General features: G+C 36.3%; 1 pseudogene; it reads left to right on the top strand.

The window, feature by feature from the left end:
• Positions 1-12,416: 12,416 nt before the first annotated feature.
• LOC110712648 lies at positions 12,417-23,032 on the top strand (annotated as a pseudogene).
• Positions 23,033-23,738: the final 706 nt, after the last annotated feature.

Here is a 23,738-nt window from a genome sequence, read left to right as displayed (position 1 = left end):
AGTGGTTCCTTGGTCGGGGTTGTTTCCGCGGTGAGTCGGACTCACCAAACCCCAACAGCGGTATCGGAGCCCCGCTCGTTTATTTTTATAATCATGTTTTTCAAGGTTTATTTTGGCTTATTTTTCTGGTTTAAGTTGCTAATTAGATTAGTAGCTCGGTTTTATTTATTTTAATCCCGTTTTTAATGTCGAATTTGGCCCAGAACCCAGATTTTCGCCCAAAAATAGTGAATTTTGGGTGGAAAAGGTATTCTGGAAAGGTTTTCTCCTTTAGGCCTGTGATTTTAGCCAAATTCTGACCAAAAATGTCTTTTTCGAGGGATTTTTCGTTTTTGACGAAAAATTTTAAGTCTTTTCTAACCTTGAAATTAATGGCATAACTTGTTGATTATGTGGTTGATTATTTGCATTATTTTCTGCATTATTTTCTGCATTTTTAAGTCCCCTTAAAGCACAATTACTTGGTAGTATTTGATGCTTAAAGATTGATTTATTTTCACATAATTGCAAACTATTGCTTTTTAGTGTGAAATTTTTTGTTTTGAGGCTTCCTAAGTGTTAAAGATTCAATCTTTATTTGTGATAAGTGATTGAAACTTTAAAAACCACTAAATTCCATGTTATTTTGTGTTAAACTTTGTTGTTTTAATCATTTTGAGTTGATTGGAAACATAAAGTTTCAATTTTTGTGATAGAAATTTGGTTATCTTCATGTTGGAAGATATAATTTTCAAGGATTCACAAAATTTAGATGTTGGAATTTTCATTTGAACATTAAAGTTCATATTTTTCCAACTTCCCCTTTGTCAAATTCTCAAGTTTAATTTAAATTGATTAAATTAAAAGTGAGAAATTGCCTCAACTTTGTTATTGCACCAAGCTAAACCAATTTAATTAAGAATGGTTCTTGGAATTATTTTGGTTATTTGCACTTTGAAATTTTATTAAGTTAGACTTGTTTAAAATTTTTATTTTTTGCTCATTAAGTTAGTTCTAAAATTAATTTAGAATTAATTAATTATGTCTCGCGAAATGGGATCAAATTCTGAGGCCATGGCACGCAAAACGATGCAAAGAACCACACTTGGCTAGCCGGGCTGCATAGCAGCCCGCATGTGGCTGCCAAGGTGGCTGCCCCACCTTGCGTGCGACTATATGCGCGGCAGCAGCACACGGCCACAGCAGCCACGCAGCAGCAGCACACGGCCACATCAGCCACGCAGCAGCAGCCATGGTTGTGCGTGCGCGTGTGTGCGGCAGTGGCAGCAGCTCAAGGCTGCTTGCCGCGAGCCGTGTGTGCGGAGCTGTGTGTGTGTGCTTGGTGCGGTGAGGTGAATGGTCGTAGTGTGCTTGGTTTGCACGAGCCACAATTATTTGAGTTTCTTTGGCAAAACGCTTAAAGCGAAAGCCACTTGAAATGCGGTTGGCTTAATATTTGCTTACTTTGCCGTTTTATTTATTTTAATTAAAATTTTGGGAGGCTAGGCCTCGGTTTTGAGCGGCATTGACAAAATTTTATTTTGACAAGTTTGGGTGCTACCGACTTAATTAATTGGATTAATTAAGGGAAATGCGGAATTTAGTGGGAGCTTCAATTATTAATGACGTCAATTACATAATCGGTTAAACAACTTTGACTAGTTTTAATTAGGCGTGTTAATCGGTTAACCACCTAGATTAGTTACTAGTGTGCGTGGTGTTTAAATGCATTTTACTTGTTTGATATTGTAAATTGCATGGGCCATTCAGAAATAGTGAATGGATGAATGGAATATATATTCTCTGTCACAGGTTTTATTAAATGGCAACTAGTGGGACCCGATTAGGATAGAAAATACGGACTACGTGCCGTTATGTATTTTTGTAAATCTAAATACGGTCTACGCACCGTTAAGTATTTTTGTACCTTAATATTTAGATTATTCCTAGTCGTAGACACTAGTATTTGCATAGTTTGGTTAAGTCTTGAAGACGATGTATCTTGGAAGACAAAGCCTTGAATTGCAAATGAAGACCTTTTGAAGATTTGAAGAATTCAAGGGGTCATGCTAGTTGCCAATATGCATCTATAATTTCGCTTAATATTTTATGCTTATATACATGTGAATTATTCGTTAGATGCATGTTTAGGTTTTCTTTATGTTGCGATGATTAAAGTTAAGTTCACTTAAATCAACCAACTTAGAAATCCTAGGTCCCTAATAATATTGAGTCGAACTTGCCTTTCCAAAACAACACTTACTAACCGAACGAGGGTGATGGTAGGCTACGCTAAAGCGAGGTGCCATCACTTCTCCAAGGCTCATAAAGCACACCGGGTGTGCACGTTGGTTTTGGTTGAACTCATTGGTATGAGTGAGGAGTCCTCACATACCGTGGCAAAAGAGATACATCGTCAAAGATGTATTAGATGCGACGATTATCTAACCAAGAGTGTCTTAGAGCCATTAGCAAGGCAATTCTTACCTTATAAGATTGAGTGTTAAGACAAGCCAAAGCATGCTTAACCACTCTTTGTTTCTTTGGATCTTGGAATCGCCTTATTTTCGCCAAATGGGGACAATTTTTATGCGTAAATAAGACGTTAATAAGATTGAAGTTTGCATGAATGCCATTCAATTTCAAACTTATTATGTTCTTGATAAATGGTTATACTTTGCACTTATATTTATAGTATTCTAAATCAAATAATATCGTTTCCATGATTGGTAAAGGAAATCCTTGAGAATAGTTCTCAAAGACAGGAAAAGCATTTCTAAAATACAATTCTCATAAATGAATTTTATAACTAAGTCCGAAAGGACGGTTGGACATCACGTATTCAAAATACTAGGTAGTTTTGATAAAACATGAGGTATTGAGTTGCAAACTCAAGATTGTCAATGTTTGACAACCAATGTATCTTTTCGCATCATACATAATTGAGTAGGACTCATTGATGTAGTAATTCGAGTAAGAATTAATGGAAAAGATGAAACTTTGTTTTACGGCGCACTAGGTGCTTGATTATGCCTAACAAAGTATAAGAGTCAAGGTACTTAAAGAAATAATTCTTAAAGTAAGATTATGAGATATTGTATGATAAGAAATATAGGAAAGAAGGAACAAAGAAAAGGAATTAGATTCCATTTCAACTCATGAGTTCATGTTATTGTAGTTAACTTAGCAATTCGTTATCTTCACAAGTATCGGATACTGCTTGAGTGTTCCACTATGATAGTGACCTCAAACTATTGAAGTTAAGCTAAGTTATCGACTTACAAGCTTAGAATGAAGCAAGAAGAGCTACATCAGTTGTAAGGTCGTATGTTTTGTTTAAAGACCTTTTAAGCCAAAGGCTGGAACAAATAATGGTTATTATGTTCCATAATCAACAATTGATCCGTTTACACACGGAAAGACTCACAGTAATGAGCAATAGTTGCGAGATTTATTTGAATGGCATGATTATCCAAGCGTTGAGTCAAGAATGCTTGATTATAAACAAACATTTCCCTAACATGATTAACTCACTAAGTTCAAGTCATGGGCTTGATTTGCGTTCCAAACATCTTTAGCAATGTCATATCGACAAGAACGTACTCAATATTCTATTAGATAGGCTCTTGATAGTTGCTCGATTTGGAATCATTCTAAGACAAGCAAGTCTTAGTTGTTGAAACCGACAAAGCAGAGAGCTATTGTTATTGGTATAGACAATTGACTCCGAAGGCTAAAGAGGAATCAATTACTTCAACGTTTCACAAAGAATTTGAAAGGATATGGCTATATTCATCAAATGTGAACAAACTTGACCTGAGTAGCTCAAGAGTCCAGTGAAGTAAAGAATTGACTTGGCAAGATATCAAAACTTCTAGATCGAGCTATGTTTGCTTGAGCCAAGCGTGACCATCTCAAAGTAATGAATGGAATTTTTCATAAAGAACTCCAAAAAGAACATAGTGTGTCCTCACGGAGACCTCGACGTCATTGGAAAATGACTCAAACGATGATGGTTCACAACCCTTCCTATAAAGTTCTTAAAGATTTGCACAAATGACTAATGTTACACTAAACAATATGTCGAAGCAAAGAAAGGACGCCATATTCAGTTATGGATAGAAATAACTTCTAAAAGTCTTTTCAAGTATATGTCTAAGGCTCTTAGTCTCAGTGGGAGTTCACTAGCTCAGTGGGAGCTAAGTGGCTCAGTGGGAGCTAGGTGGCTCAGTGGGAGCTGAATGGCTCAATAAAGACTAAAGATAGCTCAAGTGGGAGCTAACTGTTTGTTTCACAACGAACTTTTACCCAAAGACAATATACATGTCTCTTTGTAAGCATTCAAGTGAGACTACGGCCATTACCTTCACATCCTAATTGAGAACCTAATGTTTATTGCTCTAAGTGGTGTCTTTCTGGAAAGTAACACGTTTCCAAAACGACAAGTGGGAGGAAAATGAACTTGATGACCATCGAGATAAGCAACAAACTAGAACTGAGAATCTCGGAAGACCTTAAAAGACTTCATGAGAATGCTTGATCAAGAATACTCAAAAGGACTTTACAAGTGCCTTAAAATAGAATTCATTACTCACAAAACATTAAAAATGATGGAGTAAGATCAACATGATAAAAGGGCTTTGAAAGCGCCTTAAAACTCAGTGTTTGATGAAATTACCCCGTATAGTTATAGAATTCACCAAAGGCTTGGATTGAATCCTATAAATTTTCTATTAAGTTAGAAATAAACCTAAGACTTACAAGCAAAGGAATAATGTCTTGTAAGATAGCTACGACAAATCCAAATTCCGAATGATGGTTAGAGGCCATGAAATTCCGAAATAGACTCCATGTTTAAAAATCATGTTTGAAACTTGATTAATTTGCATGAAGGATGAAAGATCCATCAATTGCAAATAAGTTTTCAAGGAGAAAACTAACAAATGTGGAAATGTATATGCATACATAGCTAGATTGGTTGAAAAGGATATAATTAATTTTAAGGAGTTGATTTTAATAAAAACCTATTCACCAATCGGAATGCTTAAGTCTTTTTGTGATTGATCTAGCAAAATTGCACATATGAAATATGGAAAAATAGATACCAAAACTGCCTTCCCAAAATAGGATCTTGGAAGTGACTATGGAATAGTCTAAGGGTTTTGAAAATCTAAATAATGCTAGATTTGAAGCAAGCACATGGAATCCGTTATGGGATTAAAGGAAGCATTTCATGAAGGAATTGGAACGTGTTTTCTCATAAAGTTAATAAGAGGATTAACTTATGGAGAAACATAGAAATTCTGATGAACAAGAAGTTTAGTGGGAGAAAAAGTAAAGTTCCAACAAGAAGTTTACGAACTCTATTGTGAAACAACTATCAAATGCTAAATGCTTAGATTTGAAATTATTTTCGACAACGGACCAAGCTAAAGACGATACTTAGTACATGTTGGGAATTAAGTTCTATGGTATATACTTAATTAAATGTTTAAATGAGTAAAGGAATTTACCATGTTAAACATGAAGGACTTTGAAAGGCTTTCGACCCATATATGTATGAAGCTAAGTAAATGTTTGAACTAAGTATAAGCTAGGCTAAATACTAAGTCAACCAAGAAAGACTCTAGTAAGAGATTTTCAACCATATCACATAGCGAACATTTTGGCAAGACTCAGTGTAACTGAATGAGCTAAATGTCACATGGATGGAATAGAATTGAGAATCATTCTAGAATTAAATCCATCATGTAAAGCTATGATATGGAATCGTCAGACAACTTACTTGCTTAGAGCATGTGAAGTACGTATATAATACCAGTCGACATTAATCTAAGTATTAGATCATTAGATTATAGTCAAGAACATCCATAGCACTTAAATAAGTAGTTGGATGAGTTCTTGACGCATAGAAACAAATACAACTTGAGTTTTGATGTTGCAAGCACAAACCTTAACAAGGATTAGATCCTTAGCAAGGAAGCCATTTATAAGCACGAGGCAAGAAGTGTCGTGGCTTGAGAATGGTAACATGGATATGCATCCATGTATAATGTGTGGAAATTTAAGATAAATTTCCATGATCGTAAGTGATTTGAGTATTCCAAATCATTGTGAGTCGTTTGGAGTGAAATCCATGCAAGGCATCATCAGAGAGTCTACTAAAACATATGTTGAGAATATTGTTGCCTTAAAGGAAATAATAAGATAGATGTTAAATGGAAAAGTTCGTTGTTGAACATTGATGATTGTAGGTTGTCAAGTAGAAGGTCTCAAATCATGAAAATGAGTGGGAGCCATTGCTTGGACAATAAATCCTGAATCACATGTAATCCATTAACACTCTCAAAATTTTATCACCTTATTATGGAAATGGTGGATAATGAAGATGCTAAGGTTTACAAAGTAATTATAACTAAACCTATGCAATAAGTGAACGACAACATTCATAATTGCATGAAAGAAATCAAGCATATCAAATATGAGTGTGATTTCTATGAATGTTTTATGAAGAGTACTACTCTTAAAACATTTGGGAAAAACCATTTATCATAAGATGAAACATTGTGAGGTTTCATAGTGGAATAAAATATTTCTAATATTCCACAAAACTATTTAATTGTGGTTTAGAATTTAATAATGAGTATATTCGATTTTATAAATATTCAAAATAGGGTATCAAGTCAATGGCTTGGATAAAGAAACACCTATTAAGTGAACATTGAATATTTTAATCGAAAATTATCCCTAATCAAGGTCATATTTTTTGTGGACGATTAATGACCATCAGAGATTAGTGTGTAGTATGATTTATAGCACCGTTTCTTGTGCTATGAGGATATAAATCATTTTCACAGGTATTGGTTTAGAATCATACTGGATCGACCTATGAGAATACTTTAAGAGATTTAAAATCGTCATAAGTATTTTTCTCATTATTACTATCGGAACTCTTTTCCTTGACCATGAGTAGTGGGAGGTCTCTTGTTTGAGTACTAGTCCGCTTTGGTATCCGCCAAACGTCTCCCGTAACTGGGGATTATAACGACAGATATCGGGCTACTAGGTCCTCTTAGTAAGAGAAGCTACATTACAAGACTGGAAATGTCCCCCTACTAACAATAGGGAACATGTCTTGTTGTTTACAAGGCCTCTCGAAGAGCGAGACTGTGAAAATGCATGGCCGTGCTCAGATGGATTTTAGAAATCATCTGCTTATTGACAGTCAAACTCGGATTTCGAGAAACACTTTTGGACGTAACAGAGATGACGAGTAATCTTACTCTGTAGTTCATGAAGAGACATGAAAAGACATAGGAAAGGGGCTATACACTAAATGCACACTTGTCCGGAAGGACAAGTGGGAGATTGAAAGGAATGGTGTCCTTCAAACAAGTGTATTATTCTGATAGCGGGTTCAGAATTATTAGAAAGCTAATATATTCAGTAAGGTCAAGTGATCGGAATGCCTGGGTGGAGGCCGCTTCCGATCAGTAATATTAATATAATTAATATTACAGCTTAATCTTGACTGAACCCTTCAGGTCACACCCAAGCAAAATATACGAACCGACTCGACAAATTAATTCGGAAGAAATTAATTCGTCGCTCGAGTGTTAAATATTTAGACGTCGGAAATTCGAGCTTAGAGCGTCGAAACCGAGCGTCGGAAGTCGAGTCAAAAATAATAAAAAGACGAGACGGCAAATTAGTAATAAATCAACAATGACCAAAATACCCCTAGCATCGGAATCCCGAGTGCTAGGGGATTAGCCGAGCTAGCAGCCCGCACCATGTGCCAGACATGCTAGCAAGGCGTGGCTAGCAGCCCGCACCATGTGCGAGGCATGCTAGCACAGCACAGCCAGCAGCCCGCAAGCAGTGTGTGGCGTGCTGGCGTGCGCTGCTGCTAGCAGCCCGCACATGTGCGTGGCTAGCTAGCAGCGCCCTCGGCATCAGCAGCCCGCACTGATGTGCGTGGGCGTGCTGGGCTGAGCTGGCAGCAGCTAGCAGCCCGCACGGTGCGAGGCTAGCTGGGCCGTGGGCCTAGGTCGAGTAGAAAAGGGAAGCTAGTAAGTATGCTTGCTTTTTGGTGTGGACAAGTGTCATAGGGAGAGGAAGGAGTGGGGAGCAAGTATGGTCCCCTCCTCTCCAAGTGGTCCATACTCCTCTTTACATATGACTAGGACACTTGTTGATTTATTACTTGCTTATATATTTAATTTAATTTAGCTTTAAATTAATTTGTGGAATTTCATGAATCCCACATTGATGAGATAGAAATTCCCACTCATACTTTCCTCTATAAATACCAACCTTGGGATTTGGAGTAAAGTGCTTGAGTGGGAGTTAGAAAGAGCATTCCATATTTTGGAAAAACTCTTAAACTCCATTAACACTTGGGTATTGGTCAGACCTTGCTAACTCCAAGGTAGCGGACCTAAAAAGTCGTGTTCTCCTTTGTGGGTGGATACTATTGGAGGCACGGCATATTCGGTGCTCAAGGCTTTCAAGTTAGAGCCCGTTTTGAGATGGCTAAGCTCGCTTCAAGGGTATGATTCATTCTTCCTTTTCTTGTGTTTATTTATTTATGTTTTATGGTTTTATTAATTACGAGTGGTTCCTTGGGTCGGGGTTGTTTCCGCGGTGAGTCGGACTCACCAAACCCCAACACACTACTGCTGGAATGGTCTCTGTTTTTAGTTTCTTTTACGTTATGGGTTGTCACATTCGCTTCAGGGAATGGAGTAGAGCCAGTAGGACGTGATTCATGATTTTTCATTAACAGCTCGTTATTTTGCTCAGCCACAAGAAGATAAGATATTAATTCAGAATATTTTTTAAAACCTTTTTCTATATATTGTGTCTGTAGGACAATATTATTAGCATGGAAAGTGGAGTATGTCTTTTCAAGCATTTCTGCATCAGTAATATTTTCTCCACATAATTTCAATTGAGAAGTTATTTTAAACATAGCTGAGTTATATTCACTAACAGATTTAAAATTTTGCAATCTCAAATTCAACAATTCATAATGAGCTCTACGGAGTATCACTGTTTTTTGGTGGTCATATCTTTCCTTTAGATTACTCCAAAGGATTTGTGGGTCTTTCACAGAATATTCATTTTTGAGCCCTTCATGGAGGTGATGGCGAAGAAAAATCATGGCTTTAGCCTTATCTTGAGGTGTTGCCTTATTAGCCTCTTTTATTGTTTCACCAAACCCTTTATCATCTAGGTGTATTTCAGCATCTAACACCCATGATAAATAATTCTTTCCGGTAATATCAAGGGCCCCAAATTCGAGCTTGGCAAGGTTCGACATTTTTCACTATACAAAATAATATTAAAAAATAAGTATATATAAATAGTATCCAAAATATGTACTAAACGTTATAATCATGCATAAATAAACCTGATACAAATCATGCATAAAAAAGAACGAAATAGAAGATGAGAACGTTAGCATGGAGTTTAAGAATGGAACCTTAAATTATATATCATGCTCTGTATTTGTTATATATGTTGATATTCCAATATATAAGCATGCAAAAGTAGATAAATGTTAAATTATAATTGTTATGGACTGCGATCATACTTACATGATAATAATAATATGGGATTTCAGATAAATGTTTGGTAATCCTACTCAGTTGACTAGCAATGGTGCTGATAACGTATTAAATATGGAAGAGAAAATATAGAGAGATGAGAGAAGATTGTTACGTTGTATTTCATATTTCATCTAGTACGGGATATATATACATGTACATTACCTAGGGTTTCATCAACGGATAAGACCAAATACCCAACTCTAGAGTATTCTAGATAATACATGGGATATTAGTCATCCACAATAGATATTTTCATAATATCACCCATTTTTTTTTTTAAAGTTCTAGCTTAAATTTTCATTTAATTTTTAGAAGCAACATGCAAATACATCAACATATTTAAATTTAAAATAAAGCAAGACTGAGCCCATATCAACTTATAATCCAAAAGTATAGAATCATCTTTCCTTAATTTGATACAATTACAATATCACTATTTACATAATTAATATACACATTATAGATTATTGCTACATTATGAATCGACAGAAATACACAATAATTATACTCCACATTATAAATTATTGCTACATAAATAACCACAACTATTAATCTATATATAATAATAACACTATATATTTATAATGCAACAAACACTATGTCAAAATACAACAAATTAATAACACAATAACGTTAAGCGCCAAACTAAACTTTTCTAATTCACCATACGAAGCGCGCGCATCGCGCGCGGGGGGGCTCGATAACTAGTAAAAGAAAATGGAGAAAAGTTGAGATTATTAATAGGAAAATTTGACATTTGCTACCACCCAAAATGCCTCGCTTCAGATTTGCTACCGTTTTAATTTTTTTTTTTTTCACGTTTCTACCACGTAAATTCAAGTTTGTTAGAAATCACTATCACTTAACAGAAACCGTTAGGATTTCCGTTAAGTTTTTTTAAAAAATAAAAAAAAAGAATTAAAAAAAATAAAAAAACCCAGCCACCCCACTCTGCCATCCCCTCCCCTCTACTGCCACCCCTCCCCCCTGCTGGCGGCCGGCGCCAAAAGATTCGGCCGGCACCGGCGACCTCACCCCCCCTCCCTTTTCCCCACCCACGAAGGCAACCCTCCTTCCTTATCCTCATCCACGAATCCAACCCTACCACCCACGAAGCCAACCCCCACCGAAATCAGCCCCCTCCCCATTACCCCACCGGAATCGAACTCCTACCCTTCCTCCACCCAAAAACCGACACCCCTAACCTTAAACCACCAGCTCAAAACCACCCAAACAGGTGTTAGGGTTTCGCTTGTGGCTGATTGGGGGTGTTGCGAATTGTAATGGCTGCGAATTGAGGAGGGTGCGAATTGAGGTGGCTGCGAATTAAGGAGGGTGCGAATTGAGGAGGCTGCAAAATTGGTGGCGGAGTTGGTGTTGCAGGTGGGTGCGAATTGAGGGTTTGCGAAATTGGTGGCTGCGAATTGGTAGCTGATTTGATGGAGGGAACGGGGAGGGGGGTTGAATCGGTAGAGGTTGGCTTTGATGGGTGGGGGAAAGGGTGGTGGGGGTTGGCTTCGTGGTGGGGGAAAGGGAGGGGGGTTAGCTTCGTGGGTAGGGTAAAGGGTCGCCGGTGCCGGCCGTAGTTTTGGGCGTCGGCCGCTGGCAGGAGGGGGGGAGGGGCTGGCAATGGGGTGGCTAGACGGTGGTACAACCCCACTGACGGAAATTGTAACGGTGTAAGGCATGGATAGTAATTTCTAACAAACTTTGTTTAGGGTGGTAGCAAAGTAAAAAAAAAAATTAAAACGATAGCAAATCTGAAACTAGGTGTTTTAGGTGGTGGTAGGAAATGTCAAATTTTCCTTATTAATATCAAGGTTAAAATCCCATGCAATACATGTTTGTAAATTATTTTTGACAACAATATTACGAAGTATATAAAAGATACTTTTCAAAAAAAAAAAAAAAAGTATATAAAAGATATATAGAAATTTTCATTTGGGTATATATGGAATATGTGTCAAATTGGAAAAAAATATCATAAGATATGAATAGTTTACTTATAGATTTTGCAAGGAAAAAAAATATTTGCTTTTAGTATAAGTTAATACTCCCTCCGCCCCGTAACATAGTTCCTGTTTTACTATTTTGGAGATCAAAAATGTTCTTGTTTATATTTTTGGATAATATGTAAATACCACTATACCCTCACATTTTTAACTTTATTCATTGTATTTTCTAATTTACACTTGAATTTTGCACATGCTTTGTATTATTTTTTTTTTTTAGTTTTTCTCTCTAACTTTTGTTTATAATTGTACTTTTCACTTATATTATCCACTTTCTCTTCCTATTTCTTAACAGAGGTTTTTCAGTGTGGAAGACCACATGGTGCGGTAGGGGTTACATATATGGTGTTACTGGTTTTGTCAAAGGTTACTTGTAGGTTTTACTTGTATTTTGGGGTTACTTGTATAGGTTATTAGTAGGTGTTACTTGTATTTTGGGATTACTTGTATGGGTTACTTGTAAATGTTAATTGTATTCTGAATAACCCCTACAAATAACCCCAGACCAAACCCCCATACCAAACCAGTAACACCTAAACATAACCAGTAAGACTATACAACTAACCATAGAATACAAGTAACACCTACAAGTTACACCCTGACTAAAACCAGTAACATCCTGACCAAAACCAGTAACACCCTACAAGTAACAGCAGAATACAAGTAACACTCTACAAGTAACCCATGCCACACCATATGGTCAGCCACATACAAAAATTTGTAATTTCCTAAATATCGTGAAAATACACAAATTAGAACTATGGGATGGAGGAGTAGATTTTTCCTTTTTAACAAAAAAATTGATTCTAATAATCCCACCTTTAGCCGGTTTGCTATTAATAATACCATCTTTGGATTATTATCTAATAATCCCATTTTTGGATTATTATCTAATAATCCCACCTTTATAGGACATTCTCTTTTGTTGGTCCCTAACCGGTTGGTAACTAGTTTTTATAGGTTTTGATGCTACGTGTCACTTTGTGATTGGTTGAAAAAATAAATTAATTAAAAAAATTTAAAAAAGACAAAACAAAAAAAAAAAAAAGAAAAAACCCAGCCATTCTCGAATTCCCCGACGCAACCTAACCCCCACCCTAACGCAGCCCCTCATCTCCCCATCTCCACGGGTGGGTGGCAGAACCAACTTCCGGTGGTACATTGTAGTTGATCCGCTGGTCAAGTGTTTCTGTAAAATCTGGCATGGCTAGGCACTCGCAGCTGGATGTTGCTCCGGCTAGGCATGGTGCTCAATCAAGTTGCTTTGGCGGTAGAACAAGCAGGGGCAGCAGGTGCGTGTGACAACAAATCTGACGGTTCTAGTCGCTGTCTTGCGGTCTGAGTGCGTCGGTCAGCGCTGCTCAGGCTGGGCTTCGGCCTGGCCGCGGCGTTAGGCTGTTTTGGTGGCCGGCCTGCGTGTCTGGCTGCTGTAGTGGCAGTAACGTGGCTAGCAGCAGCTCAGTCAATTTTTACTTATAGGGGTGGTTTTAGGGGAATCGAGGTGGTTTTCACTGGGTGGGGAGGGGCAGGTGCGATTTCCGGTTGTGAGACTGGGGGTTGGGCTACCTGGGGTTCTTTTACTTTTTTAGAAATTTTTTAGTTTTTCTTTTAATTTAATTTTTTGACCACTCACTAAGCGACATATGTCACTTTAATTTATTTTTTTATATATTAATCCAATGTACAAGTTACAGGTCACAAAGGATCAATAGAAAAGAATGCCTTATAAAGTTGAGATTATTAGATAATAATTCAAAGATGGGATTATTAGATAATAACTCAAAGGTGAGATTATTAGAAGTGAACCGATTAAAGGTGGGATTATTAAAATCAATTTTTTTTTTTTTAACCCTTTTGGAAATTTATACTTTGACGGTGCTCTTCTTTTTTATCTTTCGTCCATTGCAGCGTAATTGAGACTCTGAGTTTTCAATGAAGCAATTTCTGAGCTTTCTCACCTCCATCAAAGTTGCTTCATTAGTAAGCTTTCTCTGCTTCTTTCTCTCTCTATCCCATTTGAAAGCTATAAAATCCTTAATATCCTCTTACATTGTAAGTATCTTAAAGTCTAAACCCTCTTCGTGATAATTGGTGCTTGAAAGCTTCTGATTTTAGTTTGATTTGATTAGAATATGGATTATTTTTAATCTTGATTTTTGAGGATGGCTTTACATTTATGAATTAGGGATTTAGGGGTTCTTAATTTTAATGGGAACATTGCAATTGGTGAGCTACTTACTTGAATGTTCACATCTTCCCATTTGTTACTCGAATTCGTTAGGTTTTGTGAATATATTGAGATAATGGGATCTTCCCATTTGTTGAATCTTGTTTATTATCAACTCTGTTGCTCAATTTGGTCGAAGGGTTTTGCAACCTGGCCCATTTTACGTTCTGTATCGCGGGTGTTTTGTAATTGTAGTTAGATTCTGGTGAGGGTGATTTTTTAATTTTTTTTTTTAGAGAGCCACAAGGATGAGTGATGAAAATCGATCCCAAGATTGTGGTGAGGATGATGCTTGCAAAGGGTTTATCTCTATTGAAAAATTGATTTGGGAATATAGGAAAAGCTCGGACTTTGATCTGGGTTCAGAGTAACTATAAGCTCAAGTTTATTCAGGCCTTCTTTTTAGAGAAGTCTTCTTGAAGATTGTACTATGAAAATAGGACTTTGTGTACCAAATTGGCTTACAAGGTTTTTGTATGGTCTAGTGAGCTGGAATACTACAGGCATCTGCTGAATGCATACCGTCTGCTAATGAAAATTTTGCAGCTGCTGAGGAGTTTAAAGCAATGTGGCGATTAATTGATGAAATGACTGAGAAGGGTTACCAGATTACTGCTAGAACATTTGATATTTTGATTGATAGTTGTCATGAATTAGGATTGCGAAGAATAATCGTTGAAAGATTCATTACGTCATAGACATTCTACTACTGCCCATTCAACATTCCTACAATGCGAGTTTGGTTTGCCTTTTTAAAAAAAACCAATGAAGGTTAATTGATTGGGTTTATCAAGAAATGGTGGCTGATAATCATTTACCCAACACCCTAATCATTTACCTGATAAGCCGCGCTTAATCTTTTGAATATATGAGGGAAGTTATTTGGAGTAAATCCATCCTCTCTCCACTTCACTTCCTTGATAGATGGTTTGAGCCGAACAGGAAATATGGATGCTTGCAAGAACTTCTTTGATGAAATGAACAAGAATGGGTTTCAACAATAATCAAATTTAATTGTCAGTATACTCATTTTTTGGTTTTTTCTGAGTTAGATTATTGAACTATTGATTGTTATTACCGAATCAATGAAAGCTTATAACAACGTTCATATTTTAATATGTATATACTTGTCAATCATTGGGTTATTCCAATTTAAAATTCCATGTAAAGAATTGATTATTCTAATATTCTTCAATGATTTATGTTCACAAATTGATTCTCTATTAATTGTCTTGTACAAGTATGAAGTATCCCATCTATAATTTGGAGCATAATGCTCAATTTCTACTTGTAAAATGTTGGACTTTTACTGGGTTTGTGTTAATTTTAGGAGATAACAGTTTTGAATATATGTATCCTTTTAGAGTATAGTCCGATGGTCTAAATTAGTATGGTTGTTTATTGTGAACTGATAATGTATACGACATGTGATTATGTATTTCTTACTACTTTTATATGCTGTATTATGAAAATAAGAGCTAATTTTAAACCAAATGATATGGTAGCTTACAGGTTAAATGGCAGCCACTACTACAAGCTCGATTTCAGTCTCCTCTTCCCCATCATTGTACTCAAGTTCTCGACGTTGTCTGTCCACTTTGGTTCAGTCCCGACATTGTTCTTTTTTAAGGAACAATTTGACTCTAAATAAATCTTGTAAAGGACGTCATAGTTTTAAAGTTGTGGCTGTGTCAATGGCCCCTCAAACTCAGGAGGGAGCCTCCTTTTTAGACCGGAAAGAGAGTGGGTTTCTTCATTTTGTCAAGTACCATGGACTTGGCAATGACTTTATTTTGGTAAGCAATGTCCCCAGATATTGATTAAATCAAATTATTTGTCATATGATTTCTCTTGTTGTAGAATTTTCTTGTTTAACTTTTCGGCCATTTACATAGTTTGTTTGTGCTGAGTAGGTTGATAATAGAGACTCAACTGAGCCCAAGGTAACCCCTGAACAAGCAGTGAGCTATGTGATCGGAATTTTGGAATGGGTGCTGATGGTGTGATCTTTGCAATGCCTGGAACTAATGGCACTGATTATACTATGAGGATTTTCAATTCTGATGGAAATGAGCCTGAGGTGTAAATATCTTTGTGAACAGGATACTTCTTGTACCAGATTGATGACGATTAAATGTGAGTTTGTATTTTGAAGTTTGGATCTTATTTAAGTGATTGTATTTGACCGTTTTTTATGGGCTTCAAGCCTACTTTCTTTTTTGTTGAAACTACTGTTACATATCACAACGACAATGCGTTTGTTTAAGTATAACCTTTGCAAATAGAGGTCATCTATAAAAGTTATCGTTTCACTTGAAATGGAAAAGAATAATCTCACCTTTACTCATTCTTTCAAAATCAACCCCACCTTTGATTATTCTAGAAATAATCCCACCTTTGACATAAATCTTCTTTTAACAGACCCTTGACCTGTTGGTAACTTATTATCTTAGGTTATTTGCCATGTGTCAACTTTTGGTTGGCTTATTTTATATTTTATAAAAATAAAATAACTAAAAAATAATACTCCTAATAAACTGAAAAGAAAAAAAATCCCTCTTGCCCCGTCCCATAAACTAAAGCAAATTGCCGGTCGAAATCCCATAAAACCGAAACTGTTTCCTCCACCATTTCTTGGTTCACTTTGGTTTTTGGCCTTTTTTTTTTCTTTAATTAGCCGCAATTTATCTTTATTTTCTTGTTATTCCATGTGATTTTCTGCAACTACATGCAAGTGCAATCATGGAAGATAATGTGTTGTGCTTTGGTGAGGCTCATTGATGCGATTTTGTCGATAGATTTCTCCAACAGTCCAATGGACTTGGTAAGATAATTACAAATTTGATATCAATTAAGGAATTATACAAGCAGTTCAGGTTGGGGTGAGGGTGGGCTGTCCAGGTGGGAGGGGTGGGGTTTCGGATGGGGTAGGGGGTTGTTTAGGCGGCAGGGGGTGGAGGTGGGGTTGCAATTCAGGTGACAAGAGTTTATGGGGTGGTGGTTATGGAGGTTGCCATGGGAGGAGAGAGAATTTAGATTTTTTATTCTTTTTTTTAATAAGAAAAAAAAAAACCCAGTTTAATAGGTTGTACTCAAATGGCCTGTTTAAAAAAGATGGTAGTCAAAGGTGGGATTATTTATGGAATAATTAAAGGTGGGATTGTTTTTAGAAGACCACACAAATGTGGGATTATTCTTTTTCATTTTTCCTTGATGAAAACATGAGCAGACTTATTAATTGACCGGATATATTGTTATGATTACCTGTCGTAGTTGCTTCAATCAAGTGTAATTTATTTTTTTTAAGTAATTCTTGTAAAAGTAAATGTATTTTTTAGTACTTATTAACTGGTCTTTTACTAAATTAATTTTTTTCATAGATGTGCGGTAATGGAGTGAGATGCTTTGCTAGATTCATTGCTGAGCTTGAGAACTTACAAGGACAACACAGGTAAATGCCTTTTGACTCAATTACTATCTTTCAACTCCATTAAATGATTAATGGCTTTTCCTTCTCGCCTTATAACCTTACCTTTCTATACTATATATTAAAAGGCGTTCCTAATCATGAATACACGCCACGTGGCACACCTCTCTTATACTAAGAACATGCCACGTCACCAAAGAGAATTGGAACATATCAACTTAAAAAATGTTTGTGTCAAGAATTCAAGAATTGAACTCGAGTTCATTAGAAAATGAATAAGAAGTCATACCATCTTTGCTATCTAATACTTTTGTTTATTTATTCTTCTTAAATATAGTTAATGTATGGCATGAAATTTTTGTTTTATACAAATTATTTTCTTAATCTAAATCTATAATAAAAGTATTTAAGATTATTACGGAGTATTATACAAGAAAACTATAATTCGAAGTAAAAATATATTTAACGTATAGATCCGGGGCATCGCCCTAGAACACTAGTTTGTAATGACTAGCTGTCAGTGTTGAAAAATGCTTGACCTGTCAAAGCATTGATAAAGAACTATGGCTAGGTTTCTATATTCCCACCTAATCTGAGCTTGGAACTGCAATGACACTTGACTGAAGATCGACACTTAACGTGTTACACAATCAAGCCTTTCGCTCCTTGTGCATGTAGATCTTTATTTCATGTATATGTTTAAATGTAAATATTTCTCTAATGATAAGGCATTTTAGTTGTTAAACTTTTCATTGGCTGCAACATATCCTATCTAAAATCATGTATATTTCCTAGAAATGGTTTGCTCCTAAAATAATATTCAACTCGTTGATTAATTTTCATAGTATAACCATCCCATAAGCTCCCTATTTTTTTTAAAGGAAATTTTGTTAAAATCCACCCCCAAATACACGACTTTTCTAAATAACCACCCTTTTTTACGAAATTATAAAGTACCACCTCCAAAACGCAAAACCAGTGGGTATCACCACACCTCCTCTATTCTCGCCTGTTTTTGGATTCAAGGGTCCACGTGTCACCATCCTATTGGCCAAAATTAACAAATTAAAAAAAAAATCTTTTTTTTTAATAAAAAGAAAGAAAAAAACCCCTAATATTTCTGTCAATTTTTTCTAAAAAATAAGAAATGGTGCTGAGACTCTTTCTTCATTACGCAAGGAAGATCTAGAACAATTTGTACTCTTTTGTGGTTGCCGAAACTCTTGTCTATCAAAACTCAGTGTGATTATTATTCTGCCTCCCCAACTATGTCTCATGTTCTATGCTATGCTGTTCAGTTTCACCGTCCACACCGGTGCTGGTTTGATTGTACCAGAGATTCAAGATGATGGAAAGGTACATATTTTAGCCTCTATCCCCTTTTGTTGTTTTATTATATGGTTGCCTTTGCAGCTTTAACTTTACCGTGTATTTTAAACCACTGTTTTCCCCCTCCTATAGCCTTATCTGTACGACAGTTTGACTGCACATAGCAAAAGTAGTGTAAAAAGTTGATTGAATATTTTCATGCTCTCTTTTGGCAATCACTGCCTTTGTCATACTATCTTAGTTTTAAAAGGCGCACCAAGGCGCAAATGGTCCTTGCAGCCTAGTCGCGAGGCGCAAGGCGAAGGCGCGTGCCTTTTTGTATACAAGGCGCATGTATTTATATATTTATTCTAAATTATTTTTTACTTTGATTGTACTTAATACCAATTAAAAAGATTCATAATAAATTAAATAAAGATATATGTAAAGCTAAGGTAGTTTGAATTTGAAAAAAATGTCCATTCTTTATTTTATAACTTAAATCTTAGTTATTTTCCTTGAGGTGCAAAGGCGCTTTGAGGCGCGCGCCTTCCGCAGGTGACTTGAGCCTCGCCTAGCTAAAGCCCATTTCCCGAGAGCGAGGTGCGCCCAAGGCGCGCTTTTTAAAACCAAGCATACTATAATTCCTACATACCCCATAATTCTCTCATATAAGAGTTGGTTCATTTCTAAGCATGCGGGATGCTTTTTTTGCCTTTATGTAGTTGCACATGGGTTTTTAGAGAGGAAATTAAATCATTTAAGTAACATGGAAATCTCAATTGGACAAGCCTGACAACCATGAATTTGGGGAAATCTTAGTGGGATGAATCATGGAAGGAGTACAAAGTATTACTCCCTCCGTCCCATAACTAAGTGCCCATTTCCATTCAACCAAAGCCTTAATCCCATAAGTTTGGGGAAGTGCCCGTTTCCAATATTTCACAAAAATTAAGGAAAGTAAAGAAAGTTTGAAATCATGTGTGCAAGTACATTGGGAATAGACTATTATGTTTAGTGAATATAATAATGAAAGTACATCAAATTTTTTTGTTGGTTTATGCAAGTAGTGCATGTGGGCACCAAATTTAAAGGGTATTTAAGGAAGTTTAGTAGATTCAAAGGTATAAAGTGGGGGTATGTAGGTAATATACAAAAACTAAAAATAGAAACAAACACTTAATTTTGGGACATTCAGTAAGGAATACAGGCACTTAATTATGGGACGGAGGGAGTATGATTTTTGGATAACATTTTCACGATAAAAGTCTGTTTCTACTTATAGGCTGGTACCTTATCCACTTTATGGTGTCGTCTTGTGTGTCTCAGGTTAAAGTCGATATGGGTGAACCAGTGCTTAGAGCAGCTGATGTACCTACAAAACTGCCTGCAAACAAGGAATCTTCTGTTGTTAAATCAGATCTAGTGGTTGATGGAGAAACCTGGAGCATCACCTGTGTGAGCATGGGGAATCCTCACTGTTTTACTTTTGGTAGAAAAGGAGAGCAGGTATAATTTTGTCCGTCTTGTTTAGTAACATCCTTTGATTAGGGATTCTGTAGGCTGATACTGCTAGATTCTAATCCGTAGAAGAGGTTCAACGAATAGAATATGTGAGCATGGGGAATCCTCACTGTGTTACTTTTGGTAGAAAAGGAGAGCAGGTATAATTTTGTCCGTCTTGTTTAGTAACATCCTTTGATTAGGGATTCTGTAGGCTGATACTGCTAGATTCTAATCCGTAGAAGAGGTTCAACGAATAGAATATGTTATTTCATGATTAGCTGAAAGATTTCAGTCTGAAATTTTGCTGATTTCGTGACCAAACAGAATCTGGTGGTTGATCAAATACAATTGGCTGACATTGGACCGAAATTTGAGCACCATGATGTATTTCCAGCTCGAACTAACACTGGTCAGTTTTTAATTTTGATAAATGATGATGTGATGTAAAAAATAACTGTACATTTTGTGTGTTAATCTTTCCAAACTGTGAGCTGTAAGGAGGTTTATTCTCCATGTTTCCCTGATAATTAGAATACTCTTTCTTCTCATGAATATGTTGACATTAGAGGCAATTTTTGTCTGCCGTAAGAGTTTATGATATAATCACTTGTTTATCCAATTTGAACTGGAACAAGTAGTTAATGATATTGAAAGCTTGTGCCTTATTTGTTTACAAAATAAAATATATCCATACTTAGATAGTCTTCAACAACAACAACCCCCCCCCCCCCCCCCTCCCCAAATATTTCCATGTTTGGACATTCATTAATTTTTTCCATATGCTGTCATTATGCTTCTTATTTTCTGTTAGTTTTTCCCTGAAATCATTTACAAGCATAGATGGATAGCAAAAAGAGTTTATATACTCCAGCCTGGCAAAGTCGTGTACAAAGTTGAAGCACTTTGGTATGCATCTAACTTCTCAAACACCCCCCCCCCTAAAATAAAATAAAATAAAACCTTAAAGGAAAGAAGAATAAGGGGGTGTACACAAACTGGTCCGGACCTGGAAACGACCTGAACCGGATCTATTTGGACCGGACCGGTGAATTCAGCTCCGGTCCCGGTCCTTAAAAATCCATAATTCCAGGTAAAATCTGCAATTTTTAAGTCTGGACCTGAAAACCAGTGAAGTTACTTTTCTTTCTTTTTTTATTTATTTATTTATTTATTTTTTATTATTTAACAGGTCCATATCAGGTCTAAATAGGTCCATATCAGGACTAAAAAAAGTGGACAAATTAATAATCAGGACTATTCAGGTTTAAACCCGAACCGGACCTGATTTTTCAGGTCAGGTCTCCGGTCCTTAAAAATCAATGATTCAGGTCCCGGTCCATTCAACAATCTGGTGAATGATTGTCTTTCTCCCGTATGGATGTATTTGTATGTATGTGTGTTCCTAAACTCAATGAACGTAAAACATATCACACCAATTCGGCAATCTATATTTTTGGCTGTCTGAAGTCCAAGATGTTAACATTACGAAGTAATACCTATTTGCCTTATAAATTAAGCAAAAATAATGGGATCTTGCATGCGGATATATGTTGCTTTTGCCTTTCTGATTAATACACTATTACACTTTCCCGCGGAACATATAGAATTATAGATACACCAGACTGTCTGAATTTATCCATTGGCAATCTGATACCTATGAATCTTTACGTTTTTCTCAATAAAAGCTCTATTTGAAGTGCAGTCCGTGTTCTTTGTTGATTTATTCTTTCATTAGGTAAGATAAACTTTACTTGTGCGATATGCAGACTATTATTATATTATAATATATATATATTTTTTTTTATTCTGGGAGTGGGGTGGGGGTTATAACTACTACATATTTATTATACCAGTTTCTTAATTATGATGTACTGGTCATGAACTGTGGTATTATGGATCCCTGAACTTATTATCTCTTTTTTATTTTGGAAACATTTCAGTAAATCATACACTGATTCTTATTGAAATGCTCTGTTATTGACAGCTTAAGGATCATGAATTTTCCTGAAAACTGTATTGATCTTGCAGAGTTTGTTCAAGTTTTCTCTCGGTCACACCTGAAGATGCGTGTATGGGAACGTGGTGCAGGTTGGATTTTATTGGAAAGTCTTTTTTTATAAATTTTTTTCGAGAGTACAAAATCATAGAATGTATTTTTCTTTCCCTTTTTCTAAATTACTTTGTATATTTATATACAAATACTTATATTAGTTGGGCTGTTCCTCATCCTTGTTGACTCCAATTACTTGGTTGTGCACTTGTGCAGGAGCTACTTTAGCCTGTGGAACATGAGCTTGTGCAGTTGTTGTTGCTGCAGTGCTTGAGGGTCGTTCTGAGAGGGTGAGTACTGCTTAGTATTTCATGTTTGTTGTGATACTCCCTGATAGCCAAAAAAATGTTCATATTCCTCTCTGAATTGCTTTCCGTTTCTTCATTGCCTATACTAGTATACTGTTTGATATTGCTACTGTCATTTAATATTTATTTGTTAATTTTATTTTGGGGGGTTAGAACTGCACTGTTGACCTTCCTGGAGGGCCATTGGAGATTGAATGGAGGAAGGAAGATAACCGTATACACATGACTGGCCCAGCTGAAGTAGTTTTCTATGGATCAGTACCACAATGATTTCCTCTGAAGCATCTTTGAGCTTTTTCTGTGCCAATTTTCTGCTCTTCTATCAAGTATTTGAAAGGCGAGATTGATTAATATTCAGTTATGTGGTATGAACTAACCGTAGTTGATGCAAGTGCATTAGCTTGTAGAGTGTAGACTCATTTTTGTATTGCTTAGCTTACATGGTTTTTCATCGTAGGAAATGTTGATTCAAGGCATCTGGATTGTTACTTGGTAGGTTAGATTATTTGTAATCCTCTTTAAGTGTTGGAATTATACTTATGACCCGGAGATTGTAAACAGTAATGAATTCATAAAAACATAATCTCTATTTTTCCTCTTAGACCATCTAAATAAATCCATCCATTTATTCTTTGGAAAAATAAATAAAAATAATCCAAATTATGGGCTCCCTTCTCATTTTAATCCCAACTACTTTTTAAATCAGAATAATCCCAACTATAAGAGTCTCTTCTCAAATTAGTTTCAAACTTTTGTTAACCAGTTAATCAGGTAAATTGAGCCATTTTTCAACATATATTTGTTTTATTATTCACATTATTATAATTTTTTTTGAATTAAAAAAAAAAAAAAAAGCAACATGCTCTTAAATCTAAATTCATACCACCACCTTTTAAATGTTCTGATCTCATCACCTACCCAACCTAGTCCTTCCGCTAAAACCACCTTAACATCCACCCCCAGCAACTTAAAAATCTTTCCCGGCCATGAATCACCATTAAGCGCTACTAACCATCAACATTAATCACACCAACGACTGCTGAACACGAAGAGGAGATAGGAGAGAGAATGGAGGCGATTTGAGAGAGGGGAGAGGAACAGAGTGATTGGACGAGAAGATGAAATGGGATGCACAGAAGGGGGAGGAGATGCAGTTGATGGCGGATTGACGAGGTAGCAAATGGGATATAGGTGGGGTTAGGTGGTTTGGGGGGGGGGGCGCCCCTGGTTGAGGGAGGGGAGAGGTGGGTGATACAGAGGTAATGGATGGGGTTGTTGTTGTGGTATATGGTGGTGGTGGTCTGGCA

The sequence above is a fragment of the Chenopodium quinoa genome, unplaced genomic scaffold (assembly GCF_001683475.1).
Source record: "Chenopodium quinoa cultivar QQ74 unplaced genomic scaffold, ASM168347v1, whole genome shotgun sequence".
Lineage (NCBI taxonomy): Eukaryota > Viridiplantae > Streptophyta > Magnoliopsida > Caryophyllales > Amaranthaceae > Chenopodium > Chenopodium quinoa.
Note: the sequence above shows the minus strand (reverse complement) of the source record. Positions and strands in the feature narration are given on the sequence as shown.